Genomic DNA, 22,397 nt, shown 5'->3' on the forward strand with positions numbered 1-22,397 from the left:
CTGTCTCTGAGCTCTTCAGGCAGTTCCTTTGACCTCATGATTCTCATTTGCTCTGACATGCATTGTGATCTGGAAGGTCTTATATAGACAGGTGTGTGGCTTTCCTAATCAAGTCCAATCAGTATAATCAAACACAGCTGGACTCAAATGAAGGTGTAGAACCATCTCAAGGATGATCAGAAGAAATGGAAAGCACCTGAGTTAAATATATGAGTGTCACAGACTCACAGCAAAGGGTCTGAATACTTAGGACCATGTGATATTTCAGTTTTTCTTTTTTAATAAATCTGCAACAATGTCAACAATTCTGTGTTTTTCTGTCAGTATGGGGTGCTATGTGTACATTCATGAGGAAGAAGAATGAACTTAAATTATTTTAGCAAATGGCTGCAATATAACAAAGAGTGAAAAATTTAAGGGGGTCTGAATACTTTCCGTACCCACTGTAAATATAGAAGTTTCACTTTTTTAATTAAAATTACTGAATTAGATTAACTTTTTGATGATATTCTAATTTTATGAGATGCACCTGTGTATCTCAAATCAATGTAAAAATATATGAACATTAAAATTAAATAAAACCCCTAAGACATAATAGTTTTCCTGTCACAACCAGTTATTGGGGACAAGGGAGGGAAAATGTCATCAGTTGACAAAGCACCAACAGAGTAGGATTTTGCCTTGAGTTTTAAAATAAAGTGCTTGTTTGAACTGTGTCATACACCAAAACATCCATAATGAATGTTAGCAATGCTGCATATCATAATGTTTAACATATCCTATCTACAAATGCAAATCTAACCTGCTTATCTTATGCACATCAGCACCTCTGAGTCCCAGTCATGCCTCTTGCATTCACACTACGTTGACTTTTCCAATTATGCCAAATCCTCATCCGTGATCTGGCCAAGCTTAATAAAACAATTAGGAGTAAGGCAGCTTCGGATTTAAGAAAATGATCTGATGTTTTCAGAGGCCACTGGTTTACAGTGTTGATTTGCACAGAGCTCTGAGCCGATACTGTACAGTAAGAACAGTCAGTAGAGTAAGCATTTTAATAAGGCAATTATCTGGGGCAGCTTAGGAGGTTTGGCATGAGGGCACATGCAGGAAACTAAGTGCTGGCAGTTCAATGTGCGAAATGATGTACCATAGAATGACATCAGATTGTGTCACCTGTAAGATGTATAATGTAATAAGGCAGGATGGAGGTCAGGACTGTTGGAGAGGATTCAATATACAGATTTATATGAAACTGGATGAGAGTGGTAAGCAGAAGGATGCCTGGAGCAGAAGATAATGACAGATTAGGAGTGAACTGTCTAGACAGTTGCGGGGGAGCAGAGCACCCTGCGCTCCTAGCAAATCAGCGCATTTTTCTTAAAATACCTTGTGAAATCCCATCTACTGAATGAAGATATATATATGTATATAGATTTCTAAAGAAGGACTCTGCTACTACTTAACACACTAACTCCCAGGGATCTAACCGTAATAAAAAAAATGGAGACGTTTACAGATATGTCAGCTAGATCAGGCAAGGATTGTATGCTGTAACACACTCACCAACGTCTCCAGATAGGAGGTGGGATCAGACAGGAAGTGGGATCAGGCAGGGTGGGATTTTCTTCACCCTACCCCACGCTCCCAAAATAGGCAGACACAAGGTGTTGCATTTTCATATGCATAAACCTTAATATTTGGCCAATCTGAGCATGCACATTAAAGTTTACCTGTGTCCAGATTACACACAGGGAGAAATTAAACATAACCGTGCTACTTTAAGGCCACAGAAAACGGTCATGAGTCCCATACGCCAAATTAACAAAGCAGGTAGACCTGTTACTGATTTATCCATCAGAGTGCAGGCAGAAGGTACTGTAGCAAATCAGCTCCAGTTCTCTTGGTCTCTATGCAGTGTCTGGAACAGACACAGCATAGAAAAAAAAAAAAGAGCATACCGTTCCCAATTAATAAAGGGACTTGTATCCACATTTAATTAGGAGCAGGATCTGCTCTGTTTTCGACATTTAGAAAAGTGGCACGGACTTTAAGGACCCACTCTTTGCATATTCTGAACAAGCAGGTAAATTACTTTAAAAACAGCCTCAATCCACCTCTGTAGCTACAGGGCATTTTGGAGAAATGCATTATGGGTTTACAGCAGAAGCAATAAAGCCCTTTTCCTGATACTTTCTATTGCACCAAAATCTTGGCAGCCCGCCAGCCCTTTAAGGTAAACACACAGCAGGTGTTTCTAAGCTGTTCACAACTGAATCCAGTGTGCGTTGTCCCATGTGGTATTAAATATAACGGGATTATCAAGCTGGAAGGTGAGAACAGCATGAGCCTGCTGCTTATGAGTCCATAATTCTTTAAATTGCACGGATTGTGTCCTACCTCTTGAAATATAGATGAACTCGTTCTACTGACTAAATGTTTCCCCACCACTTCCTCCATTGCCGTAACCACGAAACAGTTAGAACTTTCATCTATAGTCCTCCATTTACATCACCCAAAAGAAACTCCCTCACCACCAGTAAAATTACTAAGCAATTCCTACTGGTGCTACACTAACCCAAAACATCACCACATAACGAGGTGCTACACACCACCATTAAAGGCAAATGCTGACATTGTGGGAATGGTTTATTGGCACTACGGAATACATTTTCGTACCAGTCCATAGCAAACTTTAACATCATACTGGTGCCAACAGGTGGAGTTCTTTAAAAATAACCCAAGAAGCAGATAATCAAAGATAATATCTCTGGCTTTTCAAGGGATGCCAAAATGTGGATGCAACTCTAAATTGTGAAATTTCCACTGGCATGTAGGTGTGATGAGAATTTAAGATGAAGAACCACACACAGTTGCACATAGCACAGCTTAAAGAAAAAAAAATAACATCTCTAGCCTTAATACAGACTTTTGTTTTATTAGTTATTTTAAGGACTGCTTAAAGAGGATGTAAAATTTTCTTATTTTCTTTTTTTTTCTAATAACAAATATGTTATACTTACCAGCTCTGTGTAATGGTTCTGCCCAGAGTAGCCCAGATCCTTCTCTTCTCAAGTCCCCCCCCCCCCCCCCGGCAATCTCAGCTTAACCTCCGAGTGCCCCCATAGTGCCCCTTACTTGCGATGGGGGCATTCATGCAGGCATGCTCAAGAGCCGACTCTGAGTTTATAGACACACAGAGGACAGTTCGGCCCCGCTCCTTGCTCACTCCTCACTGGCTGTGATTGACAAAGGCTCCCACTGCTGTCTGAGCCTATGAGGAGGGAGAGAGCCGCTGCTCTCGTGCCCATCGCTGGATTAAAATCTGGCTCAGGTAAGTATACGGAAGGCTGGGGGTGGGGCGAGTAGGACAAAGAAGGTTTTTACACGGTAAGGTAACAAAACCTTTAAGCCTTTAGAGCCACTTTAAAACCCCTTTCAAACTTGTGCGACTTGGCCTGCGACTTGGGACTTCAAAGTCGCAGAACAATTCGTACTCCATGATCTTTAAATATGTACCGTTCATATATGTGCGACTTCAGGTCGCAACAATTTTAAAAATAGTCCGTGCACTACTTTGGTCTGACTTGGCATTTTGAGGTTCATAGACATAGGCATTGCTTCAAGTCAAAATCGCGGTAAAATCACGTCAAAATCGTGGCAAAAATCACAGTAAAAATGCGCTATTTTAGGTCGCACAAGTGTGAAAGGGGCCTAAAGTAGACCTGAACTCAAATAGCGAAGATTAGCTTTGTTAGAGGGAACAACTAGAAATGTTAATTGTGCCTAAGCAGAAAAAAAAAAAAAAAAAAAAATTAAAAAATGATATATATACACACACACTTCTTGCTTGGATCACCACCAGGAAATAGCGGTGCACTTCTTGTGCCTAGTCTCATAACTAAATATCTGCAGTGTGAGATCATCTAGGCACTGCTGCCTCTGACTGCCAGTCTTATGAGATTTGGAGTGTGATTTGGTGATGTCCTTACTGTGCTAGGAGGGAAGCTCTATTTGAGGACCTACAGCCCTTGTGCTTAGCCTGCTACCTGAAAAGCCACATTTGGTACTTTCTATGCAGCCCTTTGCAAGACCCAGCAGTCAGTAGGGGAGCAATTCTTTGTAATGACAGTCATCTCTAGTATACAATGTAGCATGTCCCCTTCCTCTGACTATCTCTAGGTCTATTCACATTTCAAGCATCGATGTTCCATGTCTGCAGTCCCTGATCATCTCCAGTAGTATGTCTTAAGTCTCTTATAGTCTTCTGTTGTATACTTAACATTATGCGAGGCCCTTTGGAACTGTCAGGAGCCACATTTCAGGGCCCCTCACCCCTTGTATGTTTACAACCACTAACTTACAGTATAAGAGTAGGTTCACACATGCACAGGCATCGCAGCCCATTCATTTGAATAAGCCCCCAACTCTTTTTTTCAAAACACGGGGCACACAAAGCTGCATGATGCTGCAGCACCATGTAGTTTTGCACACCCAAAAATGTGCCGGATTTCCCGATGTGTGGGTTTTGCCATTAGGAGTTCATTTCAACATGCGCATCTGCTAACAAGCACACATTTTGCCTGTGGGTCGGGGAACACATGCAACTAGCAAGCATTTTCTGATCTGCATGTGTGTTGTTAACATTAGCCTAGGGGTGTCCCTGCTTCTACTTCATGGATCTGTGCTTTCTCTGCCTCTGATTCTTAAATCTTCCTCCAACAGTCATCATATCATCAGTCATCAGGTGGGTAGCTCTGCCATGAGGAAGTAAAGCCCTGCCTCTACCAAGATGAATCTCTACTGAGAGACTCAGAACGGACCAAGGTATGGTAGGTCAGCAATGGAGAACAGGTGAGCTGCGGGAGGACGCTATGTATTACTGGTGGCTAATCCTTTGTTCTCTGCTGCGATTTTGGCTATCACTTCCACAATCCAAGTTCTTGTTAAACCATTTCCCAGAAAATTACTAAAAGTGTTGTTTGAAGCTTTAGCATTTTAGCCTTATGAACTGTCACAATACAAGGTCTGGCCCTTTGGCCCCAAGTTGTATTAGCAAACCAGGAAACGTTTATTTTCATATACCAGAGATCAGAGTCATTACAGAACCCAGAATCAACAAATTTTGCTCTCAGACCAGGAATTTACACCTCTGACAATTCCTCCGAGTGCTTTTTTATGTAATTGCTGAGCGAGGCTAAAAATTGGAGCTGTGAAATCCTGATAGAATACTCCAGCACCATCTCCACCTCAGCATTATAGGGGGCAAGAGGCTTGTCCTCCTCAGCCCAGGATCAAAGGCTCCTGTCAAATATGAACACTCCAGTAAATCAAAGCCTCTTCTAATTGATTTTGCTGCAAACCACATATCATATGTTCTCTAAAGGTGACTTCTGTTAACTCTGTAGATTACGTGAACCCTCTGCCACGTGACTGATTTTTTCCTAGCTTGCATCAATTGCCCCTGACGTGATCTAGATAATGGATCTGTGCGGTTAACCATTTCAAAACCTGTCTTACCTTTAACACTGTGATAAAGGACTTCAATACATGAATGCAAACGCCCTGGTTTCTCAGCCTGAGTGAACTTTAGCCAAAGGCTTGGACGTTCAATTTTTATTCTGTCTGCTTCTGACTTTGCTAAAAAAGGTACATGCACACAGGCACATCAATGTATAGGAATGTATAGGAATGTATCTCTGAAGACACATCTTGATACCGGATGATCAGTCGCATGCTAGGACATATGCAACAGCTTACATTTAACTCTATGGTGATCTGACGTTGTGTGATTAAAGTATTACTAAACCCACATTAAAAAAAAAAAAAACTAACTAACTATTATTAAATGGTGTATTACAGTGGATATAAAAAGTCTACACACCCCTGTTAACCACTTAAGCCCCGGAAGATTTTACCCCCTTCCTGACCAGGGCCTATTTTGCGATTCGGCACTGCGTGACTTTAACGGACAATTGTGCAGTCGTGTGACGCTGTACCTAAACGAATTTGACGTCCTTTTTTTCCCACAAACAGAGCTTTCTTTTGGTGGTATTTGATCACCTGTGCGAATTTTTGATCATGCGCTATAAACAAAAAAAGAGCGTCAATTTTGCAAAAATAACAATATTTTTCACATTTTTTTATATGAAATTCCCCCCAAAAAAAATGTAAAAATCAAAAATTTTTAACATTTTCGGCCAATTTGTTTTATGCTACATATGTTTGTTAAAAAAAAAAGAAAAAAAACCGCAAAAAGCGTATTTTGTTTGGTTTGCACAAAAGTTATCGCGTTTACTAACAAAGGGAAAGATTTTTGTCATTTTTGTTTTTTTTTTTTTTTTTTTTTTTTTTACGCGCAATGGCGGCGATCTGCTTTTTTTTTGCGGTACTGCAACGGACAGATCGGACCCTTGATTGACATTTTTGACACTTTTGGGGTTACCAGTGACATTTCTACAGTAATCAGTGCTATATGCACTGTTACTGTAAATTACACTGGCAGTGAAGGGGTTAACTTTTTTTTGGGAGGGGCTATGTGTGTCCCTAGGGGCGTGATTCTAACTGTGATTGGCTGTGGCTTGAGATGTATGAACAGTGATCAACGGTTCTACATAGTAGAACCGTATGATCACCATTCATACACCGGGGAGAATGACAGGCGGCTTGTTTACATTAGCCACCTGCCTTTCTCCCTCTCCACCGACGATCGCGAGTGACTGGCGGACGATCGGGTCTGCCGGTCACACGCGCGCAGGGGGGGGGGGGTCCGTGGCCACTCGGGAGCGGGGGCGCGCGCTCGCTCCCTAGACCCTCACAGGCTAGCGACGTAGTACTACGTCACTCTGCCTGTGAGGGGCTGACCGCCGCAGTAAATAGTCGTGCGGCGGTCGGCAAGTGGTTAAAATATCAGGTTTCTGTGATGTAAAAAAAAGGAGACAAAGATAAATCATTTGAGAACTTTTTCCACCTTTGTGACCTATAAACTGTACAACTCAGTTGAACAACAAACTGAAATCTTTTAGGTGGAGGGAAGTAAAAGTAAAAAACAAAAATAATATCCCTCTACCTTGACTAAGGCTCCTGTTCCATCTGAAGAAAAACAGGCACAAAGCATGATGCTGCCACCACCATGCTTCACTGTGGGTATGGTGTTTTTTGGTGATGTGCAGTGTTTTTGCGCCAAACCTATCTTTTGGAATTATGGCCAAAAAGTTTAACCTTGGTTTCATCAGACCAGAACATTTTCCCACATGCTTCTGGGAGACTTCAGATGTGTTTTTGCAAAGTTTAGCCGGGCTTGGATGTTTTTCTTCGTAATAAAAGGCTTCCGTCTTGCTACTCTACCCCATAGCCCAGACATATGAAGAATACGGGAGATTGTCATCACATGTACCACACAGCCAGTACTTGCCAGAGTTACCTGCAACTTCTTTAATGTTGCTGTAGGCCTCCTGGTAGCCTCCCTGACCAGTTTTCTTCCCGTCTTTTCATCACTTTTGGGGGGGGTGTCCAGTTCTTGGTAATGTCCCTGTTGTGCCATATCTTCTCTGCTTGATAATGCCTGTCTGTTCCATGGTATATCTAATGCCTTGGAAATTATTTTGTACTCTTTTACTGACTGATACCTTTTAACAATAATAGATGATCCTACTATAGGTGAGCTACTATGTGAAATACTGTGTGTTTAAGTTGCTTGCACTATTCACTCCCCTTGTGGTAAGTGTGTATGAAATAATTACATTAAATAATTGCATTTTTTTTTATTTAAAACTTTTAACAATGAGATCCCTCTGATGCTTTGGAAGCTCTCTGCGGACCATGGCTTTTCCTGTAGGATGAGACTAAGGAAATGTCAGGAAAGACCTACTAGAACAGCCAAACTTTATTTAGGGTTAATCAGAGGCACTTACAAATGATGGCAAGTGTGTACTGACTCCTATTTAACATGAGTTTGAATGTGATTGCTTAATTCTGAACACCGCTACATCCCCAGTTAATCGGAGGGTGTGCACACTTATGCAACCACATTTTCGTTTTTTAGTTTTACTTCCCCCTAATCTTAAAGATTTCAGTTTGTTTTTCAATTCAGTTGTACAGTTTATAGGTCACATTAATGCTGGAAAAAGTTTTGAAATAATTTATCTGTCTCATTTTTCAAAATCACAGAAACCTGACATTTTAACAGCAGAGGAAGAGAAGCTTTTCCTGCTTATGTTTTCCCGCAGACAGGCTGGGAAAGAGCTAGGTCATGTGACAGCTGTAGATCGATAAGGATTGCATGAAAGGATACCCACAGTCCTGGGGGGGGGGGGGGGGGTAGGCCTACCTGTGCTATATTTGTAGGCCAGAGAAGCAGACAGCACATCAAGCTGTAAAGCACCACACTGGCATACAGGAGGTTGTTGTTGAAGTACTATATGGCCTCTGTCACATGGACAGTCGGTGAGGACGTAAAAACCAGCGGTTGATCTGATCCCAACTACCCATTTAAACTGTTGTGGTGGTCAGAAGTGGTAGTATTTATTACAGAAACAGTGCCTTGAACAAGTTTTCATACCCCTTGAAATTTTCCACATTTTGTCATGTAAGAACCAGAAAATATACGTGGCCCAACATAAAGTGGCACATAATTGTTAAGTGAGGAAAAATGATTTTCTAAATTGTTTACAAATAAATATCTGAAAAGTGTGGTGTGCATTTGTATTCAGCCCCCTTTACTCTGATACCCTAAACTAATATGTAGTGGAACCAATTTCCTTCATAAGTCACCTAATTAGCAAATAGAGTCCACCTATGTGAAATTTAATCTCAGTTTAAATACAGCTGTTTTGTGCAGCCCCCAGAGGTTTGTTAGAGAACCTTAGATAACCAACAGCATCATGAAAACAAAAGAACACACCAGACAGGTCAGGGGTAAAGTTGTGGAGAACTTTAAAGCAGGGTTAGGTTATAAAAAAAAATATCCCAAGCTTTGAACATCTCACTGTTCAGCAGTGCAGAGGTTCAATCCATCATCCGAAAATGGAAAGAGTATGACACAACTGCAAACCTACCAAGACATCAGAGAAGCAGCCAAGAGGCCCATGGTAACTCTGAAGGAGCTGCAGAGATCCACAGCTGAATCTGTCCACAGGATAACCATTAGTCGTGCACGCCACAAATCTGGAAGAGTGGCAAGAAGAAAGCCATTGTTGAGAGAAAGCCATAAGAAGTCTCGTTTGCAGTTTGCGAGAAGTAATGTGGGGGACACAGCAAACGTGTGGAAAAAGGTGTTCTAGTCAGATGAGACCAAATTTGAACATTTGGCCTAAAAGCAAAACACTGTGTGGCAGAAACACTGCACTTCGCCATGAACACACTATACACACCGTGAAACATGGTGGTGGCAGCATCATGTTGTGGGGATGACTTTCTTCAGCAGGGACAAGGAAGCTGGTCAGAGTTGATGGGAAGATGGATGGAGCCAAATACAGGGCAATCTTATAAGAAAACATGTTAGTCTGCAAAAGACTTGACTGGGGCAGAGGTTCTCACCTTTCAGCAGGGCAACGACCCTAAACATACAGCCAGAGCTACAATGGAAAGGTATAGATCAAAGCATATTCATGTGTTAGATAGGCCCAGTCAAAGACCAGCCCGCAATCCAATTGAGAATCTGTGGCAATACTTGATAATTGCTGTTCACAGATGCACTCCATCCAATCTGACACAGCTTGAGCTTTTTTGCAAAAAAAAAAAAAAAAAAAAAAAGAGTAAAAATTTTACTCAAGGTGTGCAAAGTTGACATACCCAAATAAGACTTGAAGCTGTAATTGCAGCGACAGTTGGTTCTATAAAGCATTAATTCAGAGGGGCTGAATACATATGCATGCCACACTTTTCAGATATTTGTAAAAAAAAAAAAAACACACTTGTCTTTGTACTCCTCACCTGGTTGCCACCACACATGCTAAACCAAATAAGTCCCAGTAATCTATGTCCTTAGTCTGCTTGTCTTCAGCAAACTGTTTGCAGGCTTTCTTGTGCATCATCTTTAGAAGAGGCTTCCTTCTGGGATGACAGCCATGCAGACCAATTTGATGCAGAGTGCGGCGTATGGTCTGAGCACTGACAAGCTGACCTGACCCCCCCCCCCCACCCCCACAACCTCTGCAGCAATGCTGGCAGCACTTATACGTCTATTTCCCAAAGACAATCTCTGGATAGGACGCTGAGCACGGGCACTCAACTTCTTTGGTCGACCATGGCGAGGCCTGTTCTGAGTAGAACCTGTCCTGGTAAACCACTGTATGGTTTTGGCCAATGTGCTGCAGCTCAGTTTGAGGGTCTTCACAATCTTCCTTTAGCCTAGGCCATCTTTATGTAGAGCGACAATTCTTTTTTTCAGATCCTCATAAGGTTCTTTGACATGAGGTGCCATGTTGAACTTCCAGTGACCAGTATGAGAGTGAGAGCAATATCACCATATTTAACACACCTGAGGTCACACCTGAGACCTATTAACACTAACGAGGGAAAATGGCTAATTGGGCCCAATTTGGACATTTCCCCATAGTGGTGTACTCACTTTCGTTGCCAGCAGTTTAGACATTAATGGCTGTGTGTGGAGTTATTTTGAGGGGACAGCAAATTTGCACTGTTATACAAGCAGTACACTCACTACTTTACATTGTAGCAGTGTCATTTCTTCAGTGTTGTCACATGAAAAGATTTAATAAAATATTTACAAAAATGTGAGGGGTGTACTAACTTTGAGATACTGTATGTGCACTGTAAATGAAAATTCTTCTAAATAGGCAAAAAAAAGAATGGTTTTGTTTCCTCATTTTTTAATTAGCAATAAAAAAACTTTTTTAATGCGCCTGAGATTTTTAAGAGCCCTCAAAATAAATTTGACGACTCAATGATGGCATCAATTGGTCTGACAAAAAATTAAGAATTTAGGAAGAACTTTCAAATGAAAAGTTAACCATGTATGGCCAGCTATAGGTATAGACACACGAACGAAACTGCTGCTAGAGACATTTTAAATCACCAGTGGCAAGATCACTAAAAAGGTAACCTGTGTGTCATTATGGAATCCCCCTGTAGCCACAATCGCTCGGTCACTGGCCTAAACACTGGTAACTCGCTAGCAATGGAAACAACATCTCTCTGCCTCAGTTACATAGGGAGGGATTCTATAGGGTCAAAATAGGCAGCTTCTCAGAGAACCTGCTGCTGGTGATTTTGACAAACTGCTAGCAGCAGAATCTGTGTCATTCTTCCTGGTGAGTGGACACTGCCTGTGATAACCACCTGGTAAGCGCCCAGTTTATGAAACCATCTAAACATTACCATTCGCCATTAAAACTGCTAATGTATAAAACATGTAAGCAAGTTCTGTGCATGCTTAAATGTATTTAATTCTGTTAGGCTGCTTTTGCAATATATAGATCCCCACCATAAAGCCATGATGGTGACAGTGTTACTTCGCAATGCATCTTACGAGGTGTGTCCTATAATTAATGAGAATATTTAAAAATTAAAAAAAAAAAAAAAGGTATTGAAAAAAGTTACGTTACAACTGAACAAGGTCATCTTCAAACTACGAATGTACACAACGCTCCCAATGTTTCCATGCTTCATAGCATCCCTAGAAGTCTTCAAGTGGGAATGCCATTCAGAGCCTGCATAGTTTGACTTTTGATTCCCTCCTTCAAGCTGCATTTCCCGTGATAACTCGATTAAAAAAAATAAAAAAATAAAAAAGCAGGCTCACTTTTCAAATGGGCCAACAGGTCTAGGCAAACGAGGTAATGGTGGTCCTTTGATCAGATGACAAGTTCTTTAGAACAAGTTTTGCTCACAGACGAGGGGTATTTTCCTCTTTCCCTTGTAATTTATTTCAAGTTTTGCTCACACCTTTCGAATGTTTAAATCCTGAGTCTCAATTTCATTAACAATTGACTTGGTAAATCCAGTTTCCTCTGCAATCATTCTGATAATGAGCCATCAGTCACGGTTGAGGACAGACCTCCCTGCATCCACATTCTGTTTTTTGACGAAGAGAAGCGTCCTGATCGTTGTTCATCTTTAACACCTTGTCCTTCTTTGAAGGCCTTGTGTCATTGGCACACTTGTGCAGATGACAGCGCAGCTTCTCCAAGAGCTTTCCTCACCATTACCAAAATTCTGATGCATTTTTACCCAATTTCACACAAAATTGTATCTTGTACCGCTGTTCCAAACTCGCTAGCATTTTTCTTAACACGAGGCACGTGAACAGGGTGTCACAAAAAAGAATGTCAACTCTTGCAGGGCTGGAATGCAACTGATCAGTGTTCTAACATATACCTGGCAACCCACTCAACGTGACCTTGGCCAGCGTTTCCCTTCACTAAGTCCTTCACGAGTGTAGGAACTTCATTCTCATTATATTCTGGACACTCCTCGCACTTTGTTCCTTGCCTGCTCACTGGACTGTAAAAGAGCGGAAGTCCTTCCTGTGCTTTCTGCATTCTGTAAAGCAATTATGTAGCTTTGCCTTCAGCTACTGGTGTCTGAAAGCATGTCAAGACTAGCAGTGTTGTACAAGCAATATCGTCTATCTGGCTCATTATAGGCGATTCAGTCAAAGTAATATAAAACTGATATCAGGTAGTTATAATATCAGCATTAAAAGTAACTATTTCAAATATTGCTGGTCTAATAGATTTTCATTTGCTTCATTTTTGTAGGTTTTTTTTTTTTTTTTTTTTTTCGGGAGTAGTTTTGCTTTTAAAGGTTATGTTCCTCATACTACTAACCTACAGAAGAGAAAATATGCTGTAGTAGGCCAGTACTGAAACACTTCTCTATATAGGACAATTTCACCCAGATACATTGTGCATGCATGTGAACGTAGTCCTTGTGCACAAAGAGGAGGCATTTGGTATGCAAATGATTCCAATACATATGCAAATTTCCCCAAGAGATCATTTTGAGGAAATGAAGAAAAAGAGGAGTGATTGGCTTACAGTCGTAGAACCAGGTTTTTGAAGAATTCTCTTGTTTTGGTTTATAATCGGAATCATGGAGCTGAAGAAAAGATATACAGAATTTCAATAAATCAAAAAATTGCAAAGTTGTAAAGAATTGTACTTTGCAACAAGTCAGATGCTTGCCTTACTTTTCACAGCTGCTGGTTTGGTGAGGCTGTGATCATTAGTCATAGACTCCTATGATTACATTTTACAGGCACTTCACAGTGTACACTGTTGCTTGAATTTCTATAAAGGTCCCCAGTAAGGATAATCTTTGACCACTAGATGGCATTTAAGGTTTTTGGTTCCTATATATTATTATTTGCTTTATGCCAAGGGATGGATGAGTGACCATACGGGTGCCCAGGACATGGTATGTTCATATGAGCTGGGCTACATGCCTGGCCTTTCACTGTGCACATTAAGTGTCCCTTTTTTGGCCCCCTATGCTGTTCCATCTCGAATTCTAATTTTTCAGACCTAAGCAGCGCAATATGCTGCCAGAATAGGGCGACCGGGACTTTCCAATATGGTGTCAGTGAGCTCACAGCGCATGCGCGATGTCAATGCTCGGTGCCATCTTGCGCATGCGCAGTGGACCGTATACAGCGTCCGCACCTCCATTAGCATTATTGGACGCAGGAGGGGAGGGGCATCAATAGAGCACAGAAGCAGCACCTTACAGTGTTGCAAGGAGGATACACGTTTATAGGAGACATTATAAAAAGGTAAATGCTAACCGTTTAGGCTAAGTAATTGTCTTTACTTTTGTGAGCACCATTGTTCAAATTTATGTATAGAATTATATATTTCTTGACAAATATCTTGTAATGTGATTTCGTTATGGATCTTTTGTAAAGAATAATTAGATGTTTTTTGTTTTTTTTTTTGTTAATTTGCATGTGCAGCATACAGAAATATATCTCCTGAAGCTATTTTTATAGTGAAACATGTTGAATAAAACTGGATTTTCTGCCTGAAATACACGTAAAAGCTTTGTTTTAAATATTGCTTTTAACATTTTATACCAATAAAAACTGAATAATTTTTTATACAAAGTGTATTGAGTCGCATTGCCACCCTAAAAACCATACCATTTGTATCTATCCAATTTTTTAATTTTTTGGGGGTGTGGTGCAGTTGACTCCTTTACAGTCATCTTCACTATTTAATACAATAGCTTTGTCAGGACACTGCAAAATCCTAGGTTTTCATGGTGGTGGTAGTGTTCAAATCATTCTGCCAAGTCCATCACATGGACAACTTCAACAACAGTTGTTGGAACCCATTTTCATACCCAGTAATATACAGTTGAATCTCAAAAAAAGAAGAATATAATCAAAAAGTTCATTCATTTCAGTAATTCAATTCAAAAAGTGAAACTCATTATAGAGAGAGTTATCACACACACACGGGGAAGACTGCTGATTTGGCAGTTGTCCGGAAGACACTGACACCCTTCACAAGGAGGGGAAGTCACAAAAGGTCATTGCTAAAGAAGCTGGCTGCTCACAAAGTGCTGTATTCAAGCATATTAATGGAAAGTTGAGTGAAAGAAAAAAGCGTGGTAGAAAAAGGTGCACAAGCAACAGGGATAACCATAGTCTTGAGAGGATTGTGAAGCAAAAGGCCATTCAAGAATTTGGGGGAGATGCATAAGGAATGGACTACGGCTGGTGTCAGTGCTTCAAGAGCTGCCGCCACCCCCCCCCCCCCCACACACACACACACACACACACACACACAGGCCACAACTATTGCATTCCTTGTGTCAAGCCACTCCTGAACCGGAGACAATGTCAGAAGCGACTTACCTGTGCTAAGGAGAAAAAGGACTGGATTGTTGCTCAGTGGTCCAAAGTCCTCTTTTCGGATAAAGTAAATTTTGCATTTTATTTGGAAATCAAGGTCCCATGGTGTGGAGTAAGAGTGGAGAGGAACAAATTCCAAGTTGTATGAGGTCCAGTGTGAAGTTTCCACAGTCAGTGATGATTTGGGGAGTTATGTTATCTGCTGATGTTGGTCCACTGTGTTTTATCAAGTCCAAAGTCAGCGCAGCCCTCTACCAGGGAATTCTACAGCACTTCATGCTTCCCTCTGCTGACCAGCTTTATGGAGATGCCAATTTAATTTTCCATCAGGACTTGCCACCTGCCCACACTACCAAAGTAATGATCATAGCATTATGGTACTTGATTGGTCAGCAAACTCCTCTGACCTAAAACCCATAGAGAATCTGTGGGATATGGTCAAGAGGAAGATGAGACACCAGACCCAACAATGCAGAGGAGCTGAAAGCCAACATCAAAGAAACCCGGGCTACAATAACACCTCAGCAGTGCCACAGGCTGATCGCCTTTATGCCAGGCCACATTGAGGCAATTCATGCAAAAGGAGCCCCGACCAAGTATAGAGTAAATACTATTCTGTACATGGACAAACTTTTCACTAAGCCAATTCGTTTTTTTTTTTTTTATAGGTCTTATGTAATATTCAGATTTTCTGAGATACTGAATGTTGGGATTTTGCTGGCAGTAAGGCATAATAATCAAAATTAAAAAAAAAGGATTGAAATATATCACGTTGTGTGTAACAAATCTATATATTCTATGGGTTTCACTTTTTGAATTGAATTACTGAAGTAAATTTACTTTTTGATGATATTCCAATTTTTTTTTAGATGCGCCTGTATGTACTGTACCTTTAGATGGGACTTCTGAAAGGTTCGGGAGTACCTACGGCTGTAAAGTAAATGTAGAATTTACTATATTGGCTAGATTTACATATGCATTGTGCATGTGTTTTAGGACTTCCAAATTCATTTCTAAATGGCCCCCTTCCCCAACACACATCCATTAAGCATATGTACAAAACAACACTTGCTCCGTGTTAACATGCAATGGTGGCAAAAAAGGGATTAGCCACTTTTCTTATGGTAAGTGGATGTTCAATGAGGATCAATAGCAAATAGGTAATGCATGTCCACACATCAAGTATTGTAAACACATATGTGGGGGGAAACCCTTCACCACCGATTCTAAAGCCCATGGTGGGCCCTGGTCTCATTCCAAGAGTTTGTCATTTCTCTCATCCTTCAGTGTCTGATTTCCAATTTCAACATTCTGTTCCTGCAACGTTCCTTTTAAATTTTAGCTTTGATCTTCCTTTCTTCAACATCTTCCTCAACTATAAACTTTTTTGCCAGGGTCAAATTCGTCAGACATAGCCTGCCTACCGGAGCCTTCATCACTTTTTGAAATTCCTAATCAATATGTTGAGGGGTTTCTAAAAAGGTACATCAGGAGGTAAACATTTGGGTTACAAAGAGGCCTTCGTGTACATAATGAATTTATCCAAATCAGATTTGGTAATCATCAATCAACCCATCAATGGTAGCGGTTTCAGACTAATATTAACCGAAGCAAAAAGCTTTTTGAATTTCAGACAAAGTCATCAAACAATGATCTCACAGTTGGCTTTGCAACACCACCCTGAGATTCTGCGTCAAATATTTGGAGGCCTTTCTATTTCAAGCACCCTAATAGCACAAGAATCCTCCCCATATACAGTATATTTACAAGTGTCATTAGGGTCCTATAAAACCGTCATATGAGATTTTCCAGACCAAAAGTATCAAGGTTTAGCAAACACATGATATTTGAAGCAGATTCATATTATACTATTAAAGTAGTATCAAATCCTCAGTGTTTTTTAGCTTGACATATTGAACAATATTTTTGAGTAAAAAAAAAAACTATTATTTGGTAACATTCTTAGCCCAGCACTTGCAGTTAAGATTCAATGCTGATGGCTCCTGCTACCTCAGTGCAATTTCTCTGACCATTTAGAAAACAGTTAACAGTGGGACAGTGCAGTCTTCAGTCAGTCTGTTAGATTGGAGAAGGGAGAGGGGAGGAAAAGGGAAGAGCAGGGAAGTGGCTTGCCATCCTAGGCTACAGGGCTGTTTGTTTCTATTGAAGCACACAGTGAAGGACAACAAAACTATAATCTCATGCAAGGGTCGCTCCATAGGATGTTGCAAGAGAAAGGAGCCACCCGGAAACAGAAACCTGGGACAGCAGTCATGGCATTAGCTTAAACAGCAACATCACATAGGCAAGGATTAAAAAATAAAGTAGCTGCACAATCCATAAGGGCCCTTTCACACAGGCGCCTCCTGGGAACGAAATCTGCTTGCTTAGCGGGGGATCGCTCCACTGATCCCCGCCGAGCAAGTGGATGACAGGTCAGTCTCCGCTCTCTGTGCAGAGCAGAGACGAACACAGTCCTGCTCTCCCCTATGGGAAAATTGGGTGAAAACAGACCGCCTATCCATTTTCATCGATGATATCTAATCCGATCCGCCAGACAGATGGAAAATAGGACCATAATCTGTCTGGAATTTGCGGACGGTCACCGCTGACATCCACCACTCCATAGGGGAGACTGGAGAGACCGATCAAAACTGACAGGCAGACCTGATCGGACAGCCTGTGTGAAAGAGCACTAAGTGAATAAATCAGCTGCTGAAAGTTCTAGGAATGAGTTGAATTTTACTTTTAAAAAAAAAAAACACAGGGTGACCCTAAGAAATAATTTAGAGCGCAGCTCCAAGCATGAATAAGCAACAACCCAGTGGCTTCAATGCTGCTGGGTGCTGGCACCTAACAGTGCTTTGTTTTTTACTCCAGAAAATGTATTAGTTTTGAAAATACAAGAAATAGGGAAACCAGTTGCGGGCGCAGCCACTTGAGTCAAAGAGTATAACAAAAAAATAGAATGGCTTAGCGTCATAACACGGTATATAGTATCCTAGTAGTGTTTGTGGAGTGTCCATGACATGGGCATAGAGATAAACCACCATTATCTCAAAGGACACATTATTAGTGAAACACTAGTTGTAGACAATCGAGCTGATGGAACTAAGTCTTTTGTAGGATATTTATGTGCCAGGCAAAATTATTTGGAAATGCCCTGTGAATATGGGGAGGCACTAACAAGGTTATATGGATAACCATGGAATGTGCTTGAATAATCAAGGCCCCCCGTGACCTGTAGTGAAGCGGGTTATAGGAATAGGAGGTAGGAGATGGAGGAGCAAGAGGGCAAAAGGTTTGGGATAGGGAGCAAGAGAGGATAAAAGGTAAGTATGGGTCGAGGGGGGGGGGGGGGGGGTGGGAAACTAAGAATACAGAAGAAAGAAAAATGCTTAAGAGCAGAGAAAGAGGAAGAAAGTAAGAAAGAGTAAGGGGTAATGTCCTTCCTTCTCCCCCAAAGAATAGGAGTATTGGGGTGTTGAGAAATGGAGGTTTGGAAGGAGTTCAAGGAATCCACGAAATTCAGCCAGAACGCCAAGATTTTGTAAAATTTGGAAGGGGTTTCTCTGATCTGGTGAATAAGGTCCTCCATTTCTGCTACTTTTTTTTAACGCGTTGGATCCATTCTGAAATGGTTGGAGGGTTTTTGTCTTTCCAATGTACAGGAATGCACATTTTTGCGGCATTAACAAGGTGTAGGAGTAAAGACTTTTTGTATTGTGTTTAAGGTAGAGTGGTATGATGTAGGAGGTATTGTACCGGGGTATAATCAGGAGTATAAGTTGTAATGATCGTTATTAGGCGGTGTACCTCTAACCAACAAGGTTGTATTTTTGGGCACTACCACCAAATGTGAAAGAGAGATCCGGTTTCTTTGTTATAGAACCAACATAGTGGTGAGACGACTGGAAAACATGTATGCAGTTTGTCAGGTGTCCTGTATCATCTTGAGCAAATCTTGAAGCTATTCTTCTAAGCAGAAACGTTAGTCAACACCTTGTAAATGTGAATATATCAGCAATAAGTGAAAAGCATATCAAAATGGCCGCGGCGTGTGCGTGCGTCGTGACGTGACTGATGCGTTTCATTATCAAGGGACGTTGTCAAAGGCGTGGCCGGCACCAGTAAGCATGCAATATATACTACAGCTTCCAGAAATGATCCATCCAGGAACTACCCGAACGGACCCAGGAAGCAAAACCACATACAGGAAATTTGCGCTTCACAATAAACAGACAATGTATTACTACAAAGTCCGTATACTAATAAGCTGGAAAAAACCTAATAGGCACAATCATATTATTACCTATTAAGCACAAGTATATTATTACATGCTTTATGTAGCCATATCAGCGGCATACAACATATGAAAACATGCAAGAATATAAAAAGATATCACATATAAAACAGAGAGAATATATCTATCTATCTTTATTATATATATATATATATATATATATATATATATATACATATATATATATATATATATATATATATATATGATATTCCCATTCCTCTGAGGTAAGGTTCAAAGATAGTTAATTTTCCCATAGTTGACTAGTTTTATTCAGTTTAGGATCGCAAGAAGGGAACATAATTGCGTATAGATCAGAGATTAGGAGTCTTTGGAGTGCAGTCCTGGTCCAAAGTGCTTCAAATGCGGTATGTTCTCTATGCCAAACGGAGAGGTTTGGTACTGGTTAGAAAGGGTCTTAATTGCAGGTATGTATACCATGAAAGAATTTGCTCTGATAACCAGGTAAAAAAGGGCATTATAGATTAGGAGGGCACCTGCGAGGCCAGGGGGGAAAAGCAGGGTTATGCATGATCAAGGTGAGAGAGGACGAGAGATTCAATTTTCTACAAGTCATCTGGAAAGCAGTGAGTGTGGGGTTTATTAGGGGTGCGTTTTAATCTCTGGTGGGTAGTATTGGGGCTTGATCCAAGGGAGGTGTTTTAGTGGTGTATTAGAGAAAGATCCCTCCAATTCTTCCCAGGCTTCGTATTGTGAGTGGACACGCCAGTCCACTATCCTAGTAAGTTTACAAGCCCAGTAGTATCTATGTACATCAGGAAGGCCCATGCCACCCTTCAATTTGGGGGTGATAAGTTTGTCATAGCTGTGCCTGGGGCATTTAGATCGTCATATAAACTGGGTGCACGCGCTGTTATAGGAGGAGAAAAAGGCCATCGGTATTCTTATTGGGATTGCCTGAAGGGGATATAAGACTATGTAGGATGTTCATTTTTATAATGGCTGCTCTTCCAAACCATGAAAAGGGTCTGGATTACCATTTCTGCAAGTCCTGTTGAATGGATTTCAACAGCGGGAGATAGTTGCTGGAGTATAGGTTCAAAAAGTGTAGATGGGAGTTTGATGCCAAGGTAGGATATTGCGTTTGTTTCGCAGTCAAAGGAAAAATAATTTGGCATTGAGATACTAAGTTTGGGGGAAGGGAGATATTAAGTGCCCAACAATGCTTTGTTCAGCATGCATTAAAAAGAGAACAGGTAACCACACACCAGTTGCCAGCATAATCACCATGTGTGGAAAAATTGCTTCAGCTTGTCTCCTTCAAAGCCACATTCTCACCCTCCCACAAGCTTAGTGACTGAGTACTGTATATCACTACGTCCATTGGGGGTTAAAATGCATCAGTGGGGCATGGCTTGGGAGGGAACAAGCTGAAGCCATTTTTCCACACATGGCAACTGGGCTGGCAACTGGTGTGTGGCTCACTATTCTGATGCCCAAAAAAATAACAGGGATTTGTTTGTAAAGTGTTTATGCGAAATTGCGTATGCAGGCAAGTAGTGCACATATGCCAAAAATACTTAGGATTAGGGAACCTGTACTAAAAACAATACTGGTTTAACATGAACTATAGGTTTTTAGAGAATATTTCCAACCAAACTGTTAGAGTGGTTCTAAATTCTATGCATTAAAGTAAAAAAAAAAAAAAAAAAAAAATTCTGGGTGCCGCTCCCCCCCGAGCCCCCTCTTATACTTACCTGAGCCCCACTGCAATCCATCGACGTGCATGAGAGCAGTGGCTTTCCCAGGTCTCTCTCTCCTTATTGGCTCAGACAGCAGCAGGAGCCACTGACTCTCGCTACTGCCAATCACAGCCAGTGAGCCAATGAGGAGAGAGTGGGGGCAGGTTCCTCCTAGCCACACTTTGTGTGTGAATGGAAACACAGAGTGCAGCTTAGGCGCGAGCCTGCTCGAGTGCCCCCCGCAGCAAGAGGTTTGCGATTGGACAGACTTGGCAGGGGGAGAGGCCGGGACCGCCAGAAGGGGACCCAAAAAGAGGAGGATTAGGGCTGCTCTACACAAAACCATTGCACTGAAAACCTGTAAAGGCTTTTAATACATAGCTGTCGTTTTTTTCTATTTCATAGGAACATGCAATTTAAAGGTTTGAAATGTTTGGTATCTATTTTCCTCTACGCTACCCCATTTTTACCAAAAAATAAATACAATTCATTATAGTGGTTTTTACTGAAAAAAATTTGTGTTTGCTTAACAGTATTGCAAACCTCATGCAAATAAAAAAAAAAAAAACCTGCAACTACCACATTATCTGCTTTCAGAAAATATATAAATGTCCTGTAAATAAATTACAAAACTGTCCTAGATGAAAAGCGGTTACAGATAAAAATAAGATAGGTCTAGGTTGCTGCCTGCTTTAAGTTAATGCATCATTGGTTAGGGATATTTACTTAGTTGCACATTTTTGTGAAGTGTATGTTTTAATATTCTTTAAATTTCACAAATTAAACTTCTGTCCAGGGTTTATGACCACTCTCTAGTATCACACTAAATACATAATGACGCACCCAATTTGTACAAGGCCCTTGTTGATGTCACCAGTCACTTCATAATGGATGATGTGGGAAGCAGGAAATGAGGCCTATATTCACCTGTGGTTAGCCGTGTTGGTTTATGATCCTGTTAACCTCTCTTACATACAAGTAAGTGTGTGGTAAACCACATTGCCTTCACTTCCTTAAATCACATACATTTTACTGTCCCAAAAAAAAAAAAAAAATCATACATTTATTGTAGAAAATACAACTATACAGAATGTGAAAATGATGCTTTTGACAGGCAATTGATGCAGGTGTGAGGCGAGGTGCAGGTAGGGGACCAGAGCATTTTGAGAGGGGGCGAATAGCATACAAGATAAAAATAAAAAAAAAAAAAAGATCGAAACCCAGGAAATTCACCCGCCAATAGACAGACTACAGGAAGTGGTGAGGAGGATACTCTTGGGTCAGCAAAATATTTATTTTTTCCACGCAGCACTCATATAGTGTAAATACATCACCATACTATTAAATTAGCACTGAACCAACGCAGTCATGTCTGCCCTAAAGTTAAAAGTTGACATTGTCAGCCTGCTAGCTGAAAATTCAACAAATGTTATAGGCTCTCATTCCCCATATACTGACCGAATGCCACCGAAAACTGCTTATGTAGGACCACAGTTATCTAGTGCTCCATATCTTGGTGGAATTTAGAAGAAAAAGTATTTCTTAGATTTTGTCAGTAAATTATGTAAATAAG

At 40.9% G+C, this 22,397-nt stretch overlaps 1 protein-coding gene across 2 annotated transcripts in view; it reads right to left on the reverse strand.

The window, feature by feature from the left end:
- The window catches only part of ASAP2 (ArfGAP with SH3 domain, ankyrin repeat and PH domain 2), a 460,853-nt gene that overhangs the window by 338,092 nt on the left and 100,364 nt on the right, over positions 1–22,397 (reverse strand). The gene's annotated exons all lie outside the window — the stretch shown is intronic.

The sequence above is a fragment of the Pelophylax lessonae genome (assembly GCF_965119305.1).
Source record: "Pelophylax lessonae genome assembly, chromosome: 3".
Taxonomy (NCBI): Eukaryota; Metazoa; Chordata; class Amphibia; order Anura; family Ranidae; genus Pelophylax; species Pelophylax lessonae.